Source organism: Macaca fascicularis, chromosome 15 (assembly GCF_037993035.2).
Source record: "Macaca fascicularis isolate 582-1 chromosome 15, T2T-MFA8v1.1".
NCBI lineage: Eukaryota > Metazoa > Chordata > Mammalia > Primates > Cercopithecidae > Macaca > Macaca fascicularis.
The window spans coordinates 25551434-25567719 of record NC_088389.1 but is presented as its reverse complement, the minus strand read 5'-3'; positions in this window follow the sequence as shown (position 1 = coordinate 25567719).

The window sequence follows — 16286 nt, the reverse complement described above, 5'->3', positions numbered from 1 at the left end:
TCTTGAGGGGAAAGCTGTAACTCTGTGAGATGATTTCACAGAACACGAAGAAGTTTCTCAGAAAGCTTCTTTCTCTTTGTTATCGGAGGATATTTAATTTGGCCCTATAGTCTTCAAAGGGATCCGAAATATCTGTTCTAGGATTCCACTGAAATAAGGCTAGCAAAGACATCCACGAAATACAGATGTAACTCTGCGTGATGAATTAACAGAACACTAAGCAGTTTCTCAGAAAGCTTCTTTCCAGATTTCATCTGAGGATATTTCCTTTTTCAACATAGTCCTCTATGGGCTTCCAAATATGACTTTGCTAATTCCACAAGAACTGTCTTAGCGAAAGGCTTCTTCTAGGAAAAGCTGTAACTCTGTGAGATGATTTCACAGAACACAAAGAAGTTTCTCAGAAAGCTTTTTTCTCTTTGTTATCGGAGGATATTTCCTTTGGCCCTATAGTCTTCAAAGGGATCCGAAATATCTGTTCTCAGATTCCACAGAAATAAGGCTAGCAAAGAGATCCACGAAATACAGATGTAACTCTGTGAGATGAATTAACAGAACACTAAGCAGTTTCTCAGAAAGCTTCTTTCCAGATTTCATCTGAGGATATTTCCTTTTTCACCATAGTCCTATATGGGTTTCCAAATATCACTCTGCCAATTCCACAAGAACTGTCTTAGCGAAAGGCTTCTTGAGGGGAAAGCTGTAACTCTGTGAGATGATTTCACAGAACACAAAGAAGTTTCTCAGAAAGATTCTTTCTCTTTGTTATCGGAGGATATTTCCTTTGGTATTATAGTCTTCAAAGGGATCCGAAATATCTGTTCTCAGATTCCACAGAAATAAGGCTAGCAAAGAGATCCACCAAATACAGATGTAACTCTGTGAGATGAATTAACAGAACACTAAGCAGTTTCTCAGAAAGCTTCTTTCCAGATTTCATCTGAGGATATTTCCTTTTTCACCATAGTCCTATATGGGCTTCCAAATATCACTCTGCCAATTCCACAAGAACTGTCTTAGCGAAAGGCTTCTTGAGGGGAAAGCTGTAACTCTGTGAGATGATTTCACAGAACACAAAGAAGTTTCTCAGAAAGATTCTTTCTCTTTGTTATCGGAGGATATTTCCTTTGGTATTATAGTCTTCAAAGGGATCCGAAATATCTGTTCTCAGATTCCACAGAAATAAGGCTAGCAAAGAGATCCACCAAATACAGATGTAACTCTGTGAGATGAATTAACAGAACACTAAGCAGTTTCTCAGAAAGCTTCTTTCCAGATTTCATCTGAGGATATTTCCTTTTTCACCATAGCCCTCTATGGGCTTCCATATATCACTTTGCCTATTCCACAAGAACTGTCTTAGCGAAAGGCTTCTTGATGGGAAAGCTGTAACTCTGTGAGATGATTTCACAGAACACAAAGAAGTTTCTCAGAAAACATCTTTCTCTTTGTTATCGGAGGATATTTGCTTTGACCCTGTAGTCTTCAAAGGGATCCGAAATATCTGTTCTCAGATTCCACAGAAATAAGGCTAGCAAAGAGATCCACGAAATACAGATGTAACTCTGTGAGATGGATTAACAGAACACTAAGCAGTTTCTCAGAAAGCTTCTTTCCAGATTTTATCTGAGGATATTTCCTTTTTCACCATAGCCCTCTATGGACTTCCCAATATCATTTTGCCAATTCCACAAGAACGGTCTTAGCGAAAGGCTTCTTGACGGGACAGCTGTAACTCTGTGAGATGATTTCACAGAACACGAAGAAGTTTCTCAGAAAGCTTCTTTCTCTTTGTTATCGGAGGATATTTAATTTGGCGCTATAGTCTTCAAAGGGATCCGAAATATCTGTTCTCAGATTCCACTGAAATAAGGCTAGCAAAGAGATCCACGAAATACAGATGTAACTCTGTGAGATGGATTAACAGAACACTAAGCAGTTTCTCAGAAAGCTTCTTTCCAGATTTCATCTGAGGATATTTTATTTTTCACCATAGCCCTCTATGGACTTCCCAATATCACTTTGTCAATTCCACAAGAACGGTCTTAGCGAAAGGCTTCTTCTAGGGAAAGCTGTAACTCTGTGAGATGATTTCTCAGAACACAAAGAAATTTCTCAGAAAGCTTCTTTCTCTTTGTTATCAGAGGATATTTCCTTTGTTCCTATAGTCTTCAAAGGGATCCGAAATATCTTTTCTCAGATTCCACAGAAATAAGGCTAGCAAAGACATCCACGAAATACAGATGTAACTCTGTGAGATGAATTAACAGAACACTAAGCAGTTTCTCAGAAAGCTTCTTTTCAGATTTCATCGGAGGATATTTCCTTTTTCACCGTAGCCCTCTATAGGCTTCCAAATATCACTCTGCCAATTCCTAAAGAACTGTCTTAGCGAACGGCTTCTTGAAGGGAAAGCTGTAACTCTGTGAGATGATTTCACAGAACACGAAGAAGTTTCTCAGAAAGCTTCTTTCTCTTTGTTATCGGAGGATATTTAATTTGGCCCTATAGTCTTCAAAGGGATCCGAAATATCTGTTCTCAGATTCCACTGAAATAAGGCTAGCAAAGAGATCCACGAAAAACAGATGTAACTGTGAGATGGATTAACAGAACACTAAGCAGTTTCTCAGAAAGCTTCTTTCCAGATTTCATCTTAGGATATTTCCTTTTTCACCATAGCCCTCTATGGACTTCCCAATATCACTTTGCCAATTCCACAAGAATTGTCTTAGCGAAAGACTTCTTGAGGGGAAAGCTGTAACTCTGTGAGATGATTTCCCAGAACACAAAGAAGTTTCTCAGAAAGCTTCTTTCTCTTTGTTATCGGAGGATATTTCCTTTGGCCCTATAGTCTTCAAAGGGATCCGAAATATCTGTTCTCAGATTCCACAGAAATAAGGCTAGCAAAGAGATCAACGACATACAGATGTATCTCTGTGAGATGAATTAACAGAACACGAAGCTGTTTCTCAGGAAGCTTCTTTCCAGATTTCATCTAAGGATATTATCTTTTTCACCATAGCCCTCTATGGGCCTCCCAATATCACTTTGCCAATTCCACAAGAACTGCCTTATCGAAAAGCTTCTTGAGGGGAAAGCTGTAACTCTGTGAGATGATTTCACAGAACACGAAGAAGTTTCTCAGAAAGATTCTTTCTCTTTGTTATCGGAGGATATTTCCTTTGGTATTATAGTCTTCAAAGGGATCCGAAATATCTGTTCTCAGATTCCACAGAAATAAGGCTAGCAAAGAGATCCACGACATACAGATGTAACTCTGTGAGATGAATTAACAGAACACTAAGCAGTTTCTCAGAAAGCTTCCTTCCAGATTTCATCTGAGGATATTTCCTTTTTCACCATAGCCCTTTAGGGGCTTCCAAATATCACTCTGCCAATTCCTAAAGAACTGTCTTAGTGAAAGGCTTCTTGAGGGGCAAGCTGTAACTCTGTGAGATGATTTCACAGAACACAAAGAAGTTTCTCAGAAAGCTTCTTTCTCTTTGTTATCGGAGGATATTTCCTTTGGCCCTATAGTCTTCAAAGGGATCCGAAATATCTGTTCTCAGATTCCACAGAAATAAGGCTAGAAAAGACAACCACGAAATACATATGTAACTCTGTGAGATGGATTAACAGAACACTAAGCAGTTTCTCAGAAAGCTTCTTTCCAGATTTCATCTGAGGATATTTCCTTTTTCACCATAGCCCTGTATGGGCTTCCAAATATCACTTTGCTAATTCCCCAAGAACTGTCTTAGCGAAAGGCTCCTTCTAGGGAAAGCTGTAACTCTGTGAGATGATTTCACAGAACACAAAGAAGTTTCTCAAAAAGCTTCTTTCTCTTTGTTATCGGAGGATATTTCCTTTGGCCCTATAGTCTTGAAAGGGATCCGAAATATCTGTTCTCAGATTCCACAGAAATAAGGCTAGCAAAGAGATCCACGAAATACAGATGTAACTCTGTGAGATGAATTAACAGAACACTAAGCAGTTTCTCAGAAAGCTTCTTTCCAGATTTCTTCTCAGGATATTTCCTTTTTCACCATAGCCCTCTAGGGGCTTCCATATATCACTTTGCCAATTCCACAAGAATTGTCTTAGCGAAAGGCTTCTTGAGGGGAAAGCTGTACCTCTGTGAGATGATTTCACAGAACACAAAGAAGTTTCTCAAAAAGCTTCTTTCTCTTTGTTATCGGAGGATATTTCCATTGGCCCTATAATCTTCAAAGGGATCCGAAATATCTGTTCTCAGATTCCACAGAAATAAGGCTACCAAAGAGATACACGAAATACAGATGTAACTCTGTGAGATGAATTTACAGAACACTAAGCAGTTTCTCAGAAAGCTTCTTTCCAGATTTCATCTGAGGGTATTTCCTTTTTCACCATAGCCCTCTATGGTCTTCCAAATATCACTTTGCCAATTGAACAAGAACTGTCCTAGCGAAAGGCTTCTTGAGAGGAAAGCTGTAACTCTGTGAGATGATTTCACAGAAAACAAAGAAGTTTCTCAGAAAGCTTCTTTCTCTTTGTTATCGGAGGATATTTCCTTTGGCCCTATAGTCTTCAAAGGGATCCGAAATATCTGTTCTCAGATTCTACAGAAAAAAGGCTAGCAAAGAGACCCACGAAATACAGATGTAACTCTGTGAGATGAATTCACAGAACACTACGCACTTTCTCAGAAAGCTTCTTTCCAGATTTCATCTAAGGATATTTCCTTTTTCACCATAGCCCTCTATGGGCTTCCAAATATCACTTTGCCAATTCCACAGGAACTGTCTTAGCGAAAGGCTTCTTGAGGGGAAAGCTGTAACTCTGTGAGATGATTTCACAGGACACAAAGAAGTTTCTCCGAAAGCTTCTTTCTCTTTGTTATCGGAGGATATTTCCTTTGCCCCTATAGTCTTCAAAGGGATCCGAAATATCTGTTCTCAGATTTCACAGAAATAAGGCTAGCAAAGAGATCCACGAAATACAGATGTAACTCTGTGAGACGAATTAACAGAACACTAAACAGTTTCTCAGAAAGCTTCTTTCCAGATTTCATCTGAGGATATTTCCTTTTTCACCCTAGGCCTCCGAGCTTCCCAATATCACTTTGCCAATTCCACAAGAACTGCCTTTGCGAAAGGCTTCTTGAGGGGAAAGCTGTAACTCTGTGAGATGATTTCACAGAACACAAACAAGTTTCTCAGAAAGCTTCTTTCTCTTTGTTATCCGAGGATATTTCCTTTGGCCCTATAATCTTTAAAGGGATCCGAAATATCTGTTCTCAGATTCCACAGAAATAAGGCAAGCAAAGGGATCCACTAAATACAGATGTAACTCCGTGAGATGAATTAACAGAACACTAAGCAGTTTCTCAGAAAGCTTCTTTCCAGATTTCATCTCAGGATATTTCCTTTTTCACCATAGCACTCTATGGGCTTCCAAATATCACTTTGCCAATTCCACAAGAACTGTCTTAGCGAAAGGCTCCTTCTAGGGAAAGCTGTAACTCTGTGAGATGATTTCACAGAACACAAAGAAGTTTCTCAGAAAGCTTCTTTCTCTTTGTTATCGGAGGATATTTCCTTTGGCCCTATCGTCTTCAAAGGGATCCGAAATATCTGCTCTCAGATTCCACAGAAATAAGGCAAGCAAAGAGATGCACGAAATACAGATGTAACTCTTTGAGGTGAATTAACAGAACACTAAGCAGTTTCTCAGAAAGCTTCTTTCCAGATTTCATCTGAGGATATTTCCTTTTTCACCATAGGCCTCCGAGCTTCCCAATATGACTTTGCCAATTCTACAAGAACTGCCTTTGCGAAAGGCTTCTTGAGGGGAAAGCTGTAACTCTGTGAGATGATTTCACAGAACACAAAGAAGTTTCTCAGAAAGCTTCTTTCTCTTTGTTATCGTAGGATGTTCCCTTTGGCCCTGTAGTCTTCAAAGGGATCCGAAATATCTGTTCTCAGATTCCACAGAAATAAGGCTAGCAAAGAGATCCACGAAATACACATGTAACTCTGTGAGATGAATTAACAGAACACTTAGTAGTTTCTCAGAAAACTTCTTTCCAGATTTCATCTGAGGATATTTCCTTTTTCAACATAGCCCTCCATGGGATTCCAAATATCACTTTGCCAATTCCACAAGAACTGTCTTAGCGAAAGGCTTCTTGAGGGGAAAGCTGTAACTCTGTGAGATGATTTCACAGAACACAAAGAAGTTTCTCAGAAAGCTTCTTTCTCTTTGTTATCGGAGGATATTTCCTTTGGCCCTATAGTCTTCAAAGGGATCCGAAATATCTGTTCTCAGATTCCACAGAAATAAGGCTAGCAAAGAGATCCACGAAATACAGATGTAACTCTGTGAGATGAATTAACAGAACACTAAGCAGTTTCTCAGAAAGCTTCTTTCCAGATTTCATCTGAGGATATTTCCTTTTTCACCTTAGCCCTCTATGGGCTACCAAATATCACTTTGCCAATTCCACAAGAACAGTCTTAGCGAAAGTCTTCTTCTAGTGAAAGCTGTAACTCTGTGAGATGATTTCACAGAACACTAAGAAGTTTCTCAGAAAGCTTCTTTCTCTTTGTTATCGGAGGATATTCCTTTGGCCCTATAGTCTTCAAAGGGATCCTAAATATCTGTTCTCAGACTGCACAGAAATAAGGCTAGCAAAGAGATCCACGAAATACAGATGTAAGTCTGTGAGATGAATTAACAGAACACTAAGCAGTTTCTCAGAAAGCTTCTTTCCAGATTTCATCGGAGGATATTTCCTTTTTCACCGTGCCCTGTATGGGCTTCCCAATATCACTTTTCCAATTCCACAAGAACTGTCTTAGCGAAAGGCTTCTTGACGGGAAAGCTGTAACTCTGTGAGATGATTTCACAGAACCCAAAGAAGTTTCTCAGAAAGCTTCTTTCTCTTTGTTATCGGAGGATACTTCTTTTGGCCCAATAGTCTTCAAAGGGATCCCAAATATCTGTTCTCAGTTTCCACAGAAATAAGGCTAGCAAAGAGATCCACGAAATATAGATGTAACTCTTTGAGATGAACTAACAGAACACTAAGCAGTTTCTCCGAAAGCTTCTTTCCAGATTTCATCTGAGGATATTACCTTTTTCACCATAGCCCTCTAGGGGCTTCCATATATCACTTTGCCAATTCCACAAGAACTGTCTTAGCGAAAGGCTTCTTGAGGGGAAAGCTGTAACTCTGTGAGATGATTTCACAGAACACAAAGAAGTTTCTCAGAAAGCTTCTTTCTCTTTGTTATTGGAGGATATTTCCTTTGGCCCTATAGTCTTCAAAGGTATCCGAAATATCTGTTCTCAGATTCCACAGAAATAAGGCTAGCAAAGCGATCCATGAAATACGGATGTAACTCTGTGAGATGAATTAACAGAACACTAAGCAGTTTCTCCGAAACCTTCTTTCCAGATTTCTTCTGAGGATATTTCCTTTTTCACCATAGCCCTCTTGGCTTCCAAATATCACTTTGCCAATTCCACAGGAACTGTCTTAGCGAAAGTCTTCTTGAGGTGAAAGCTGGAACTCTGTGAGATGATTTCACCGAACACAAAGAAGTTTCTCAGAAAGCTTCTTTCTCTTTGTTATCGGAGGATATTTCCTTTGGCCCTATAGTCTTCAAAGGGATCCGAAATATCTGTTCTCACATTCCACAGAAATAAGGCTAGCAAAGAGATCCACGAAATACAGATGTAACTCTGTGAGATGAATTAACAGAACACTAAGAAGTTTCTCAGAAAGCTTCTTTCCAGATTTCATCGGAGGATATTTCCTTTTTCACCATAACCCTGTATGGGCTTCAAAATATCACTTTGCCAAATGCACAAGAACTGTCTTAGCGAAAGGCTTCTTCTAGGGAAAGCTGTAACTCTGTGAGATGATTTCACAGAACACAAAGAAGTTTCTCAGAAAGCTTCTTTCTCTTTGTTATCGGAGGATATTTCCTTTGGCCCTATAGTCTTCAAAGGGATCCGAAATATCTGTTCTCAGATTCCACAGAAATAAGGCTAGCAAAGAGATCCACGAAATACACATGTAACTCTGTGAGATGAATTAACAGAACACTAAGCAGTTTCTCAGAAAGCTTCCTTCCAGATTTCATCTGAGGATATTTCCTTTTTCACCATAGCCCTCTATGGGGTTCCAAATATCACTTTGCCAGTTCCACAAGAACTGTCTTAGCGAAAGTCTTCTAGAGGGGAAAGCTGTGACTCTGTGAGATGATTTCAAAGAACACAAAGAAGTTTCTCAGAAAGCTTCTTTCTCTTTGTTATCGGAGGATATTTCCTTTGGCCCTATAGTCTTCAAAGGGATCCGAAATATCGGTTCTCAGATTCCACAGAAACAAGGCTAGCAAAGACAAACACGAAATACAGATGTAACTCTGTGAGATGAACTTACAGAACACTAAGCAGTTTCTCAGAAAGCTTCTTTCCAGATTTCATCGGAGGATATTTCCTTTTTCACCATAGCCCTCTTGGGGCTTCCAAATATCACTTTGCCAATTCCACAAGAACTGTCTTAGCGAAAGGCTCCTTCTAGGGAAAGCTATAACTCTGTGAGATGATTTCACAGAACACAAAGAAGTTTCTCAGAAAGCTTCTTTCTCTTTGTTATCAGAGGATATTTCCTTTGGCCCTATAGTCTTCAAAGGGATCCGAAATATCGGTTCTCACATTCCACAGAAATAAGGCTAGCAAAGACAAACACGAAATAGAGATGTAACTCTGTGAGATGAATTAACAGAACACTAAGCAGTTTCTCAGAAAGCTTCTTTCCAGATTTCATCGGAGGATATTTCCTTTTTCACCATAGCCCTGAATGGGCTTCCAAATATCACTTTGCCAATTCCACAAGAACTGTCTTAGCGAAAGGCTCCTTCTAGGGAAAGCTGTAACTCTGTGAGATGATTTCACAGAACACAAAGAAGTTTCTCAGAAAGCTTCATTCTCTTTGTTATCGGAGGATATTTCCTTTGGCCCTATAGTCTTCAAAGGGATCCGAAATATCTGTTCTCAGATTCCACAGAAATAAGGCTAGCAAAGAGATCCACGAAATACAGATGTAACTCTGTGAGGTGAATTAACAGAACACTAAGCAGTTTCTCAGAAAGCTTCTTTCCAGATTTCATCTGAGGATATTTCCTTTTACACTTAGCCCTCTACGGGCTTCCAAATATCACTTTGCCAATTCCACAAGAACTGTCTTAGCGAAAGGCTCCTTCTAGGGAAAGCTGTAACTCTGTGAGATGATTTCACAGAACACAAAGAAGTTTCTCAGAAAGCTTCTTTCTCTTTGTTATCGGAGGATATTTCCTTTGGCCCTATCGTCTTCAAAGGGATCCGAATTATCTGTTCTCAGATTCCACAGAAATAAGGCAAGCAAAGAGATGCACGAAATACAGATGTAACTCTGTGAGGTGAATTAACAGAACACTAAGCAGTTTCTCAGAAAGCTTCTTTCCAGATTTCATCTGAGGATATTTCCTTTTTCACCATAGGCCTCAGAGCTTCCCAATATGACTTTGCCAATTCCACAAGAACTGCCTTTGCGAAAGGCTTCTTGAGGGGAAAGCTGTAACTCTGTGAGATGATTTCACAGAACACAAACAAGTTTCTCAGAAAGCTTCTTTCTCTTTGTTATCGTAGGATGTTCCCTTTGGCCCTGTAGTCTTCAAAGGGATCCGAAATATCTGTTCTCAGATTCCACAGAAATAAGGCTAGCAAAGAGATCCACGAAATACAGATGTAACTCTGTGAGATGAATTAACAGAACACTTAGTAGTTTCTCAGAAAGCTTCTTTCCAGATTTCATCTGAGGATATTTCCTTTTTCAACATAGCCCTCCATGGGATTCCAAATATCACTTTGCCAATTCCACAAGAACTGTCTTAGCGAAAGGCTTCTTGAGGGGAAAGCTGTAACTCTGTGAGATGATTTCACAGAACACAAAGAAGTTTCTCAGAAAGCTTCTTTCTCTTTGTTATCAGAGGATATTTCCTTTGGCCCTATAGTCTTCCAATGGATCCAAAATATCTGTTCTCAGATTCCACAGAAATAAGGCTAGCAAAGAGATCCACGAAATACTCCTGTAACTCTGTGAGATGAATTGACAGAACACTAAGCAGTTGCTCAGAAAGCTTCTTTCCAGATTTCATCTGAGGATATTTCCTTTTTCACCATAGCGCTCTATGGGCTTCCCAATATCACTTTGCCAATTCCACAAGAACTGTCTTAGCGAAAGGCTTCTTGAGGGGAAAGCTGTAACTCTGTGAGATGATTTCACAGAACACAAAGAAATTTCTCAGAAAGCTTCTTTCTCTTTGTTATCGGAGGATATTTCCTTTGGCCCTATAGTCTTCAAAGGGATCCGAAATATCTGTTCTCAGATTCCACAGAAATAAGGCTAGCAAAGAGATACACGAAATACATATGTAACTCTGTGAGATGAATTAACAGAACACTAAGCAGTTTCTCAGAAAGCTTCTTCAAAGATTTCATCTGTGGATATTTCCTTTTTCACCATAGCCCTCTTTGGGCATCCATATATCTCTTTGCCAATTCCACAAGAACTGTCTTAGCGAAAGGCTTCTTGAGGGGAAAGCTGTAACTCTGTGAGATGATTTCACAGAACAGAAAGAAGTTTCTCTTAAAGCTTCTTTCTCTTTGTTATCAGAGGATATTTCCTTTGGCCCTATAGTCTTCACAGGGATCCGAAATATCGGTTCTCATATTCCACAGAAATAAGGCTAGCAAAGACAAACACGAAATAGAGATGTAACTCTGTGAGATGAATTAACAGAACACTAAGCAGTTTCTCAGAAAGCTTCTTTCCAGATTTCATCGGAGGATATTTCCTTTTTCACCATAGCCCTGAATGGGCTTCCAAATATCACTTTGCCAATTCCACAAGAACTGTCTTAGCGAAAGGCTCCTTCTAGGGAAAGCTGTAACTCTGTGAGATGATTTCACAGAACACAAAGAAGTTTCTCAGAAAGCTTCATTCTCTTTGTTATCGGAGGATATTTCCTTTGGCCCTATAGTCTTCAAAGGGATCCGAAATATCTGTTCTCAGATTCCACAGAAATAAGGCTAGCAAAGAGATCCACGAAATACAGATGTAACTCTGTGAGGTGAATTAACAGAACACTAAGCAGTTTCTCAGAAAGCTTCTTTCCAGATTTCATCTGAGGATATTTCCTTTTACACTTAGCCCTCTACGGGCTTCCAAATATCACTTTGCCAATTCCACAAGAACTGTCTTAGCGAAAGGCTCCTTCTAGGGAAAGCTGTAACTCTGTGAGATGATTTCACAGAACACAAAGAAGTTTCTCAGAAAGCTTCTTTCTCTTTGTTATCGGAGGATATTTCCTTTGGCCCTATCGTCTTCAAAGGGATCCGAAATATCTGTTCTCAGATTCCACAGAAATAAGGCAAGCAAAGAGATGCACGAAATACAGATGTAACTCTGTGAGGTGAATTAACAGAACACTAAGCAGTTTCTCAGAAAGCTTCTTTCCAGATTTCATCTGAGGATATTTCCTTTTTCACCATAGGCCTCCGAGCTTCCCAATATGACTTTGCCAATTCCACAAGAACTGCCTTTGCGAAAGGCTTCTTGAGGGGAAAGCTGTAACTCTGTGAGATGATTTCACAGAACACAAACAAGTTTCTCAGAAAGCTTCTTTCTCTTTGTTATCGTAGGATGTTCCCTTTGGCCCTGTAGTCTTCAAAGGGATCCGAAATATCTGTTCTCAGATTCCACAGAAATAAGGCTAGCAAAGAGATCCACGAAATACACATGTAACTCTGTGAGATGAATTAACAGAACACTTAGTAGTTTCTCAGAAAGCTTCTTTCCAGATTTCATCTGAGGATATTTCCTTTTTCAACATAGCCCTCCATGGGATTCCAAATATCACTTTGCCAATTCCACAAGAACTGTCTTAGCGAAAGGCTTATTGAGGGGAAAGCTGTAACTCTGTGAGATGATTTCACAGAACACAAAGAAGTTTCTCAGAAAGCTTCTTTCTCTTTGTTATCAGAGGATATTTCCTTTGGCCCTATAGTCTTCCAATGGATCCAAAATATCTGTTCGCAGATTCCACAGAAATAAGGCTAGCAAAGAGATCCACGAAATACTCATGTAACTCTGTGAGATGAATTAACAGAACACTAAGCAGTTGCTCAGAAAGCTTCTTTCCAGATTTCATCTGAGGATATTTCCTTTTTCACCATAGCGCTCTATGGGCTTCCCAATATCACTTTGCCAATTCCACAAGAACTGTCTTAGCGAAAGGCTTCTTGAGGGGAAAGCTGTAACTCTGTGAGATGATTTCACAGAACACAAAGAAATTTCTCAGATAGCTTCTTTCTCTTTGTTATCGGAGGATATTTCCTTTGGCCCTATAGTCTTCAAAGGGATCCGAAATATCTGTTCTCAGATTCCACAGAAATAAGGCTAGCAAAGAGATCCACGAAATACAGATGTAACTCTGTGAGATGAATTAACAGAACACTAAGCAGTTTCTCAGAAAGCTTCTTCCAAGATTTCATCTGTGGATATTTCCTTTTTCACCATAGCCCTCTTTGGGCATCCATATATCTCTTTGCCAATTCCACAAGAACTGTCTTAGCGAAAGGCTTCTTGAGGGGAAAGCTGTAACTCTGTGAGATGATTTCACAGAACACAAAAAGTTTCTCTTAAAGCTTCTTTCTCTTTGTTATTGGAGGATATTTCCTTTGGCCGTATAGTCTTCAAAGGGATCCGAAATATCTGTTCTCAGATTCCACAGAAATAAGGCTAGCAAAGAGATCCACGAAATACAGATGTAACTCTGTGAGATGAATTAACAGAACACTAAGCAGTTTCACAGAAAGCTTCTTTCCAGATTTCATTTGAGGATATTTCCTTTTTCACCATAGCCCTCCAGGGGCTTCCAGATAGCACTTTGCCAATTCCACAACAACTGTCTTAGCGAAAGGCTTCTTGAGGGGAAAGCTGTAACTCTGTGAGATGATTTCACCGAACACAAAGAAGTTTCTCAGAAAGCTTCTTTCTCTTTGTTATCGGAGGATACTTCTTTTGGCCCAATAGTCTTCAAAGGGATAAGAAATATCTGTTCTCAGTTTCCACAGAAATAAGGTTAGCAAAGAGATCCACGAAATACAGATGTAACTCTGTGAGACGAATTAACAGAACACTAAGCAGTTTCTCAGAAAGCTTCTTTCCAGATTTCATCTGAGGATATTTCCCTTTTCCACGTAGCCCTCTATGGGCTTCCAAATATCACTTTGCCAATTCCACAAGAAATGTCTTAGCGAAAGGCTTCTTGAGGTAAGCTGTAACTCTGTGAGATGATTTCACAGAACACAAAGAAGTTTCTCAGAAAGCTTCTTTCTCTTTGTTATCGGAGGATATTTCCTTTGGCCCTATAGTCTTCAAAGGGATCCGAAATATCTGTTCTCAGATTCAACAGAAATAAGGCTGGCATAGAGATCCACGAAATAGAGATGTAACTCTGTGAGATGAATTAACAGAACACTAAGCAGTTCTTCAGAAATCTTCTTTCCAGATTTCATCTGAAGATATTACCTTTTTCACCATAGCCCTCTATGGGCTTCCAAATATCACTCTGCCAATTCCTAAAGAACTGTCTTAGCGAAAGGCTTCTTGAGGGGAAAGCTGTAACTCTGTGAGATGATTTCACAGAACACAAAGAAGTTACTCAGAAAGCTTCTTTCCCTTTGTTATCGGAGGATATTTCCTTTGGCCCTATAGTCTTCAAAGGGATCCGAAATATCTGATCTCAGATTCCACAGAAATAAGGCTAGCAAAGAGATCCACGAAATACAGATGTAACTCTGTGAGATGAATTAACAGAACACTAAGCAGTTTCTCAGAAAGCTTCTTTCCAGATTTCAACTGAGGATATTTCCTTGTTCACCATAGCCCTCTATGGGCTTCCAAATATCACTTTGCCAATTCCACAAGAACTGTCTTAGCGAAAGGCTTCTTGAGGGGAAAGCTGTAACTCTGTGAGATGATTTCACAGAACACAGAGAAGTTTCTCAGAAAGCTTCTTTCTGTTTGTTATCGGAGGATATTTCCTTTGGCAATATACTCTTCAAAGGGATCCGAAATATCTGTTCTCAGATTCCACAGAAACAAGGCTAGCAAAGAGATCCACGAAATACACATGTAACTCTTTGAGATGAATTAACAGAACACTAAGCAGTTGCTCAGAAAGCTTCTTTCCAGATTTCATCTGAGGATATTTCCTTTTTCACCATAGCACTCTAGGGGCTTCCCAATATCACTTTGCCAATTCCACAAAAACTGTCTTAGCGAAAGGCTTCTTGAGGGGAAAGCTGAAACTCTGTGAGATGATTTCACAGAACACAAAGAAGTTTCTGAGAAAGCTTCTTTCTCTTTGTTATCGGAGGATATTTCCTTTGGCCCTATAGTCTTCAAAGGGATCCGAAATATCTGTTCTCAGATTCCACAGAAATAAGGCTAGCAAAGAGATCCACGAAATACAGATGTAACTCTGTGAGATGAATTAACAGAACACTAAGCAGTTTCTCAGAAAGCTTCTTCCAAGATTTCATCTGAGGATATTTCCTTTTTCACCATAGCCCTCTTTGGGCAACCATATATCTCTTTGCCAATTCCACAAGAACTGTCTTAGCGAAAGGCTTCTTGACGGGAAAGCTGTAACTCTGTGAGATGATTTCACAGAACACAAAAAGTTTCTCTTAAAGCTTCTTTCTCTTTGTTATCGGAGGATATTTCCTTTGGCCGTATAGTCTTCAAAGGGATCCGAAATATCTGTTCTCAGAATCCACAGAAATAAGGCTAGCAAAGAGATCCACGAAATACAGATGTAACTCTGTGAGATGAATTAACAGAACACTAAGCAGTTTCTCAGAAAGCTTCTTTCCAGATTTCATTTGAGGATATTTCCTATTTCACCATAGCCCTCTAAGGGCTTCCAGATAGCACTTTGCCAATTCCACAACAACTGTCTTAGCGAAAGGCTTCTTGAGGGGAAAACTGTAACTCTGTGAGATGATTTCAACGAACACAAAGAAGTTTCTCAGAAAGCTTCTTTCTCTTTGTTATCGGAGGATACTTCTTTTGGCCCAATAGTCTTCAAAGGGATAAGAAATATCTGTTCTCAGTTTCCACAGAAATAAGGTTAGCAAAGAGATCCACGAAATACAGATGTAACTCTGTGAGATGAATTAACAGAACACTAAGCAGTTTCTCAGAAAGCTTCTTTCCAGATTTCATCTGAGGATATTTCCTTTTTCACCTTTGCCCTCTATGGGCATCCATATATCTCTTTTCCAATTCCACAAGAACTGTCTTAGCGAAAGGCTTCTGGAGGGGAAAGCTGTAACTCTGTGAGATGATTTCACAGAACACAAAGAAGTTTCTCAGAAAGGTTCTTTCTCTTTGTTATCAGAGGGTATTTCCTTTGGCCCTATAGTCTTCAAAGGGATCCGAAATATCTGTTCTCAGACTCCACAGAAATAAGGCTAGGAAAGAGATCCACGAAATACAGATGTAACTCTGTGAGATGAATTAACAGAACACTACGCAGTTTCTCAGAAAGCTTCTTTCCAGATTTCATCTGAGGATATTTTCTTTTTCACAATAGCCCTCTATGGGCTTCCAAATATCACTTTGCCAATTCCACAAGTACTGTCTTAGCGAAAGGCTTCTAGACGGGAAAGCTGTAACTCTGTGAGATGATTTCACAGAACACAAAGAAGTTTCTAAGAAAGCTTCTTTCTCTTTGTTATCGGAGGATACTTCTTTTGGCCCAGTAGTCTTCAAAGGGATCCGAAATATCTGTTCTCAGTTTCCACAGAAATAAGGCTAGCAAAGAGATCCACGAAATACAGATGTAACTCTGTGACATGAATTAACAGAACACTAAGCAGTTTCTCAGAAAGCTTCTTTCCAGATTTCATCTGAGGATATTTCCTTTTTCACCTTAGCCCTCTATGGGCATCCATATATCTCTTTGCCAATTCCACAAGAACTGTCTTAGCGAAAGGATTCTTGAGGGGAAAGCTGTAACTCTTTGAGATGATTTCACAGAACACAAAGAAGTTTCTCAGAAAGCTTCTTTCTCTTTGTTATCGGAGGATATTTCCTTTGGCCCTATAGTCTTCAAAGGGATCCGAAATATCTGTTCTCAGATTCCACAGAAATAAGGCTAGCAAAGAGATCCACGAAATACAG